At 42.3% G+C, this 9,508-nt stretch overlaps 1 long non-coding RNA gene across 1 annotated transcript; it reads left to right on the top strand.

The window, feature by feature from the left end:
• The first annotated feature begins 6,795 nt into the window (after positions 1 to 6,795).
• Positions 6,796 to 7,639, top strand: LOC134107475 (uncharacterized). The gene is made up of 2 exons (XR_009942745.1): positions 6,796 to 6,922; positions 7,104 to 7,639. It is a non-coding gene; the product is annotated as an uncharacterized LOC134107475 (long non-coding RNA).
• The last annotated feature ends 1,869 nt before the right edge of the window (positions 7,640 to 9,508 follow it).

The following is a 9,508-nucleotide window of genomic DNA, read 5'->3' as shown; positions in this document are numbered from 1 at the left end:
AAACGAACGAACTCCTCCGAGAGTTTAAATCCGATCCATTTAAAAATCTGGCAACTGGTTCCTGACAGCCTTGGGGTCAAAAGTTATTAAAATCAAGAGTTTTCATAAAACCACCTGGGCGTGAGCTTGCGTGCAGTTTGGACAATTTTGGACGATTTTTTTCCAAAATGTAAAATGGTATAACTCCAAGGAACATTGATATTTCTGGCTATAAATGTATATTCATGATGCTTGTGTAAGCCTTTAAGTAATGCCATGCAGTGATTTTCGAAAAAGTATAGCGCCACCTATTGGCTTAGGTCAATGCAAAGTTTGTACATTTACATGTCCATTTCCCAGCCCTTTAATGTGATCAACTTCAAATCTGGGAATATAAGACGTAAGACTGTGACGATGGCTCACAGTGAGAATTGGGAGTTTTGGACCAACTTTGTTGCTGTGGCGACGACATATTCGCATGAAAGTTCAAGCACATCTTCTGAGCCTCGGCAGACTCCAAAACTCTTGAAAACCTCTGTGAGTATCCTACGTGATGACCTTTACAGACCTGATGTGCAGTTTTGGATCAAAATTGAAAAATTGCCTCCATTGCGCCCCCTGGAAGATTTTGACGAAGCCCCGCCCGCATCCTGTTTGACCGACAAGTCCGCTGATTTTTTACCAAATGTATTAAAGGGAGACTTAAAAAAGTCTCTGAGGAATTTTTTTTAAAACAAACAGGAAGGCAGTTATAATTTTTTTAGTGTGAATATTACCTGTATTTTTGGCGGAGAGTGACCAATCCTATTTGAGTGAGTTTTCGAATTCTCAAATCCATCTGAAAGAATAGCTCAGTGAGTAAGGTGTTGGCCCCCCGATGCTATGGTCGTGGGATCGACTCCCGACGAAATTATTTTTTTTTCCTCCTCTTTTTAAACGCGTGTCGTCTGATCTAACGAACAAAATGATTCAGTTTACCCTCCTTGCTGATGTGTTTGACTTAAACAACTACACTTAAGAGCAGGTTTGTGAAAATCGTTTCAGTTTAAGGACAGAAGCTGCTCCGTGGCACATGAACAGAATGAAACAGCAGACTGAGGCACTCAGCTGGCGGACCGGGCAGCTGGTTGCGAGTTACGACACATCTAACCTGGACAAATAACACGGACAGTTCAATATATTTACATCTGGATTTAAATAGACGTATTCTGCAACATACGTCATGGTGATGTTACTAGAGAAAATGGTGCGGCCCCTTTAAGAGCTACACGCACGGGCTACGGAGGGGGAGAGCGCATGAGGAAGTTGTGTTGTTGTTGTGATGACGGAGTGGATGTAGCGGCCGGAGAATTGTCTGTACTGTAACTTTGTTACTCAGTGTTAGATTAATAAATCCTCAAAGAAAGTAAAGCGGACTTTTATTCACCAACCCCGGGACGAAGGGAATTAACCCCAAAGTTTACTTAGCCGACAGTACTTTGGCCCTGGAGCAGACAGCAACGCCTCCCCCTGCAAACTCCGACTACGGTCAGAGACGGACCGGCAGGAAAGGTGAACACAAGGCTAACGAAGTTAATTGTCAACATTAATGTGCCTGTCATGGTATGAGGCCAGACGTGAGTTGTGTTCTACATTCAAGAGGGTTTTTATTTAGCACTGAACAATAACAACCAGCATACGTCTTTTAGCTAAGCTAACTACGGTAGCTTCACGGGGATAAAAGACCCCTCTTCACTCTATCAGCGCCACTTTGTTTACGTTTCCGTGTGCCCTAAATAACTTGGCCCGATTGAATCACTTTATTTACACACTTTGAGTAGAACCGTGCTCGCAGCAGCTAACTTAACTACTTTGTTGTTTAACTTCATTGTCTATAATCTGCCCGCAGCGTGCAGCCGGGCGCAGCTAAATGACACGTAATGTATTGTGCGTCTTCAATGCTTTTCAATATGTTATATATTTATTGCCTTCACAATGAGCATGAATCTAACATTAAATGATATGATTAATATGCCCCTTATAGCGGCTTTTACACAATAAACAATATCCAAAAAGCCGCAGCAGGCTAAGACATGAGGGGATCATACTAATGACGCGTCGCACTGAAGTATTTTGATGTGTCCGTTTCACCGAGAAGTAACATACGCAAATCGCTTACTTTACCAGATGCATTTTATTGGTCAAGTGAGTATCAAAGCACATGAAACTCCATTGAAGTGACGATGACATTGACGATGGTGATAACAATGACGCTGACGGTCAAAAGAAAGTTTTTCCCCATGCTCACCCTGCAGCCATGCTCCAAACAACCACACCCCACAGGTGAACAGACACACACTAATATACACACACACACACCACACCCCCTTACGGTGTCGTGGATACAAATGACGTCACACCACACGCACACATACAAACAATGTAGAAGGAAAGAATAATCAAAACGATGTATGGCTCCTACACCCCTCATTCCAAAGAAATAATATACACACGTCAAGCTCATTATGGAGTTGAAACGACAATTTACTAAACTGTAAACAGTTAATATAAGAGAAAAAAATATTGTAATCAAGATAAATGTTTTCAAAACGTGTGATTAACTAGTCAATTGTCTATAATCTGTTGACAGCCATAATCGTATTCTGATAATACACGTTGGTGCTCAAATATTTTCAGATGGCCTGTGCAAAGTCATGCCACCAGTCTGAGGACATCACTGGGAATGGCACATGGGACACGTGGCTTTCAACTCCAGCGAGGTGGGAAAGCATTTCTTTATGTATATTTTGTTCTGTCTGCATAATTGTAAAAGACTTCTTCCCGCATTCGTACAACAGCATTCCATATCGTGTGACTGTCGATGGATGTAATAATTTGGCCTTCTTTTTTTCTTCCACCACACGGCACAGGTGGGCTTCACCGCGGGCAATCGTGGCAAAGACCCAAGTCGACTGGACCACAGCGGAAAATGATCCTTCCAGAGAAGAAGTTATTTACTTCTACAACGAATGGAAGAGTTACAACTTCCAGATGACAGCTCGCCGCTCATCCTTCTGGGCAACTTGAACATCCGACAGAACTTATGTGACCCTACTGCGTTTATTTTCTCCTTTAGCTCTCATTTAAGTATTAAAATTCGCTGTATTTTTGCAAGAGAGGCACCAATCCTATTTGAGTGACGTTTCGATTGTGAAATTGTATTGGACCATATAGGTCATCTGCAGAGCGTTGGCCCCTGGCGCAGTAAACCAGGGTTTGATTCTTGGCATGCACAAGACTCCTCATGTGACTTAAAATGAATCCAGAATGCAATATTTGTTCAGTATGCAAGGGCAGTGATTTATTTAGTCATGTTTGGTCATGTTTTGGTTTTTTTACATGACAATATGGTTTGGTACATGCTGAGTTAATGAATATACATTCTAAAGTGCAATGTCCATATGTGAATAAGAGTTGTATACGTTTATCATAGTCAACATGGTGTGGAAATATCCCTTATGTAGTTGGTCAATGGGAACTATAGTAGGCCGTAATAACAGCTAAGGTAATTACAGGTGGATATTTCTGTGAATTAACCTTAAATGAGACTGCATCTATGATATCTAAGATATACAGGACAAGAAAAATGCACTGGATGTGTATATGTGTTGAATCAATTATACAGACGCAAACTGGAGAACGAGACAAGTGTTGCTGTGATACTTATTGTGGTCATCGTGCCCGAGACCCGTAACAATTACTCCGCAGGTCTTTTGCAGCGGGGCAACAGCCCGGCGTCGGTGGATTCCGTTCGCGAGGCCGCAGATTCAGGTTTGAATGGCAGCCCCGAGAGTGATTCGTTTAGTCTCTTTAGTCTTTTTTGACCCGCGAGCCCGGCCGACCGCCGCCCCACCCCGACGCGCGAGAATAGGCGAAGGCCCGTTCATCGCTGCTTGCAGCTTTAATTAGGGCCTGAGCCGACTGCAAGTCGGGCGAAAGCCCTATTGAAATTGCAAGAATTCTTCTTCTTCTTTTTATTATTTCGCCACTTCGAACGCACTTTTGGGGACTTCATCATGTTCAAAAACTCTTGAATTTTTGCACGCGCATCAGAAGTGCGCAAAATTGACGTATGATTGGGGTCCCGCAATTAGAGGAGAAAAAAAAGAACTCTCTAGCGCCCCCCAAAGTGGCCGCAATGTTAATTGATTTTTTTACTTTTACCGATCGACCTGGAACCTTTTCACACAGGTGCTCTTGGATGTGCTGTACACAAAAAAAATTATGGTATGCAAATGCGCCTACCGTTTTATGGCCGCCATTTTGAATTTTGTGAAAAACACGTTTTTGCGAACTCCTCCCAGACGCTTGATCCGATTCTTACGAAATCTTCGGCAAAATGATCGTTGGCTCGATGCGATCAAAAGTTATTGAAAGAATGTTGATATCTCATTTTTCAATAAAGTTATGGACCAATGAAGTTTGTAGGTTTGTGTCCTGAAAGTTCAAAGTCCTATAACTTTTTTTTTTCCAACCCCCATTTTCACCAAATTTTGAGGACATGTTCACAATGAGTCCTAGAACATCCCCAAATTTTCCCAGAATATTTGAACATTAGGGGGCGCTGTAGTGATTCTGTGTATTTTTGGCCATTTCCTTCAATTTTTGCATTTACAAATGAACGAACTCCTCCGAGAGTTTAAATCCGATCCATTTCAAAATCTGGCAACTGGTTCCTGACACCCTTGGGGTCAAAAGTTATTAAAATCAAGAGTTTTCATAAAACTACCTGGGCGTGAGCTTGCGTGCAGTTTGGACAATTTTGGAAGATTTTTTTCCAAAATGTAAAATGGTATAACTCCAAGGAACATTGATATTTCTGGCTAGAAATGTATATTCATGATGCCTGTGTAGGCCTTTAAGTAATGCCATGCAGTGATTTTCGAAAAAGTATAGCGCCACCTATTGGCTTAGGTCAATGCAAAGTTTCTACATTTACATGTCCATTTCCTAGCCCTTTAATCTGATCAACTTCAAATCTGGGAATATAAGACGTAAGACTGTGACGATGGCTCACAGTGAGAATTGGGAGTTTTGGACCAACTTTGTGGCTGTGACGTCGCCATATTCGCATGAAAGTTCAAGCACATCTTCTGAGCCTCGGCACACTCCAAAACTCTTGAAAACCTCTGTGAGTATTCTACGTGATGACCTTTACAGACCTGATGTGCAGTTTTGGATCAAAAGTGAAAAATTGCCTCCATTGCGCCCCCTGGAAGATTTTGACGAAGCCCCGCCCGCACCCTGTTTGACCGACAAGTCCGCTGATTTTTTACCAAATGTATTAAAGGGAGACTTAAAAAAGTCTCTGAGGAATTTTCTCTAAAACAAACAGGAAGGCAGTTATAATTTTTTTAGTGTGAATATTTCCTGTATTTTTGGCGGAGAGTGACCAATCCTATTTCAGTGAGTTTTCGAATTCTCAAATCCATCTGAAAGAATAGCTCAGTGAGTAAGGTGTTGGCCCCCCGATGCTATGGTCGTGGGATCGACTCCCGACGAAATTATTTTTTTTTCCTCCTCTTTTTAAACGCGTGTCGTCTGATCTAACGAACAAAATGATTCAGTTTACGCTCCTTGCTGATGTGTTTGACTTAAACAACTACACTTAAGAGCAGGTTTGTGAAAATCGTTTCAGTTTAAGGACAGAAGCTGCTCCGTGGCACATGAACAGAATGAAACAGCAGACTGAGGCACTCAGCTGGCGGACCGGGCAGCTGGTTGCGAGTTACGACACATCTAACCTGGACAAATAACACGGACAGTTCAATATATTTACATCTGGATTTAAATAGACGTATTCTGCAACATACGTCATGGTGATGTTACTAGAGAAAATGGTGCGGCCCCTTTAAGAGCTACACGCACGGGCTACGGAGGGGGAGAGCGCATGAGGAAGTTGTGTTGTTGTTGTGATGACGGAGTGGATGTAGCGGCCGGAGAATTGTCTGTACTGTAACTTTGTTACTCAGTGTTAGATTAATAAATCCTCAAAGAAAGTAAAGCGGACTTTTATTCACCAACCCCGGGACGAAGGGAATTAACCCCAAAGTTTACTTAGCCGACAGTACTTTGGCCCTGGAGCAGACAGCAACGCCTCCCCCTGCAAACTCCGACTACGGTCAGAGACGGACCGGCAGGAAAGGTGAACACAAGGCTAACGAAGTTAATTGTCAACATTAATGTGCCTGTCATGGTATGAGGCCAGACGTGAGTTGTGTTCTACATTCAAGAGGGTTTTTATTTAGCACTGAACAATAACAACCAGCATACGTCTTTTAGCTAAGCTAACTACGGTAGCTTCACGGGGATAAAAGACCCCTCTTCACTCTATCAGCGCCACTTTGTTTACGTTTCCGTGTGCCCTAAATAACTTGGCCCGATTGAATCACTTTATTTACACACTTTGAGTAGAACCGTGCTCGCAGCAGCTAACTTAACTACTTTGTTGTTTAACTTCATTGTCTATAATCTCCCCGCAGCGTGCAGCCGGGCGCAGCTAAATGACACGTAATGTATTGTGCGTCTTCAATGCTTTTCAATATGTTATATATTTATTGCCTTCACAATGAGCATGAATCTAACATTAAATGATATGATTAATATGCCCCTCATTCCAAAGAAATAATATACACACGTCAAGCTCATTATGGAGTTGAAACAACAAATTACTAAACTGTAAACAGTTAATATAAGAGAAAAAAATATTGTAATCAAGATAAATGTTTTCAAAACGTGTGATTAACTAGTTAATTGTCTATAATCTGTTGACAGCCATAATCGTATTCTGATAATACACGTTGGTGCTCAAATATTTTCAGATGGCCCGTGCAAAGTCATGCCACCAGTCTGAGGACATCACTGGGAATGGCACATGGGACACGTGGCTTTCAACTCCAGCGAGGTGGGAAAGCATTTCTTTATGTATATTTTGTTCTGTCTGCATAATTGTAAAAGACTTCTTCCCGCATTCGTACAACAGCATTCCATATCGTGTGACTGTCGATGGATGTAATAATTTGGCCTTCTTTTTTTCTTCCACCACACGGCACGGGTGGGCTTAACCGCGGGCAATCGTGGCAAAGACCCAAGTCGACTGGACCACAGCGGAAAATGATCCTTCCAGAGAAGAAGTTATTTACTTCTACAACGAATGGAAGAGTTACAACTTCCAGATGACAGCTCGCCGCTCATCCTTCTGGGCAACTTGAACATCCGACAGAACTTATGTGACCTACTGCGTTTATTTTCTCCTTTAGCTCTCACTAACTCTAACTTGCCCCAGCACCTGTTGTGATTTATTCTAGCGCTTCCACAATTGAATTTTGCTTGGTATTTCATCTAACTTGCCCCAGCACCTGTTGTGATTTATTCTAGCGCTTCCACAATTGAATTTTGCTTGTTATTTTATCTAACTTGCCCCAGCACCTGTTGTGATTAATTCTCTCTCACGGTGTCAAGTGTGTACCTTGATCTTTTTTTTGCTCATTGCAGCCCTTCTCTGCAAGGAGTGCTAACAATGCATGGTGCTGTTCATTAAGCAACTGGGTAAAGAGCTTGTAATGCCACATATGAAAAAGCTCATAAGCTCATTTATAATAAAATAATATATATAATCTTGCCTTGACTGAATGGGGGCGATCAAAGTTATTTTGGTGACGTTTTGATCATTGATTCACAACAAGTCCTGTGTTGTATAGGTTTGCTTGATGCTTTGGAATCTGTAGACCTGGATTTGTTATCAACCTGAATTGACAATCCATTGACAACATTGCTGGAATCTCCTCTCCCTTAAGACTGCAATATTACTTTTAGCTGAAAGTACATGGCTCCACTGATTCAATTTGAATTCACCAATATATAATGCCCCGGGGGAGAAGCGGATCTTACTAAATGTATTCATTAATTCATTAAGCAAAGCTCACTTCAGGAAGACAGCCACGTCGTCATCCAGCGGGTTTGGTTAAAAAGTTTACACATCTTGATGGAGCAAAAGAGGTGGGGTTAGCTGTCGTCATTGTACCTCGACTAATCCAAGGTGATCCTACGTTTCAATATTGCATCAAGCTAAAGAATCAAACAATAACATTTAAGATCCAACAGCTAACCGTTACGCGCTCTCCACTTCTTACAGAGCACTTCAAACATGGTCATGTTATCGCCTGAAGCCACACACTGAATCCACAGCTCCCGTGTTTTACAGAGACTCACGGGTGTGACTTGACTGTATGAAAATGTGATCTTCAATAAACGAATGACTTTCCGTACGACAAGGTCTGTGACAACTGGCTGATCGAGGGTCGTCACATGTAGGGGCCCGGTTCACGCGACGCCCCAGGTCGACCTTCTGATTTCCCGTCCGTGTTCCTCCTTTTTTTAAACGCGTGTCCGGCTGATCTAACGGACAAAATGATTCAGGTAACTCTCCTTGCTGAGGTTTTTAAATAACTGTACACTTAGAGCAGGGGTGTTAAACTATTTTCAGGTTGGGGCCAGAAACTGCTCCGTGGCACATGAACAGAATGACACAGCTGACTGACTGATATAAATAGCGGAGCCACAGACGCGCTCGTAGTCTTGCGTCAGTTCATGCTGTGAGAGTACGCCAGCTCTAACGTAATGTATTTCTGTTCAAAGTAACCACTATCCAGGTCTTGCACTTTGTACATCGTCCCAAGTTATTTAATTACACTACTGATGTGACTTAAATTGTGTTTATTGAAGAATGCTGCAAAATATTGATCCCTCTGCCCTGACGCAATGTGGGTGAATCGCCTTTTTTTTAGGTCACTTTTCGATTTCGCAATCACAAGTCAGCACGTAGCTCCGTTGCTTATTCACAGGACTTTCAATATTTTGACCCGGGTTCGCTTCCCGTTAGAGCCATCGTTTTTTTTCTTCTTTTTAACTGCGAGCCCGGCCGACCGCCGCCCCACCCCAACGTGCGAGAAGTGGCGAAGGCCCGTTCATCGCTGCTTGCAGCTTTAATTAGGGCCTGAGCCGACTGAAAGTCGGGCGAAAGCCCTATTGAAATTGCAAGAATTCTTCTTCTTCTTTTTATTATTTCGCCACTTCGAACGCACTTTTGGGGACTTCATCATGTTCAAAAACTCTTGAATTTTTGCACGCGCATCAGAAGTGCGCAAAATTGACGTATGATTCGGGTCCCGCAATTAGAGGAGAGAAAAAAGAACTCTCTAGCGCCCCCCAAAGTGGCCGCAATGTTAATTTTTTTTTTTACTTTTACCGATCGACTTGGAACCTTTTCACACAGGTTCTCTTGGATGTGCTGTACACAAAAAAAATTATGGTATGCAAATGCGCCTACCGTTTTATGGCCGCCATTTTGAATTTTGTGAAAAACACGTTTTTGCGAACTCCTCCCAGACGCTTGGTCCGATTCTTACGAAATCTTCGGCAAAATGATCGTTGGCTCGATGCGATCAAAAGTTATTGAAAGAATGTTGATATCTCATTTTTCAATAAAGTT

Source organism: Pungitius pungitius, chromosome 19 (genome assembly GCF_949316345.1).
Source record: "Pungitius pungitius chromosome 19, fPunPun2.1, whole genome shotgun sequence".
Lineage (NCBI taxonomy): Eukaryota > Metazoa > Chordata > Actinopteri > Perciformes > Gasterosteidae > Pungitius > Pungitius pungitius.
Note: the sequence above shows the minus strand (reverse complement) of the source record. Positions and strands in the feature narration are given on the sequence as shown.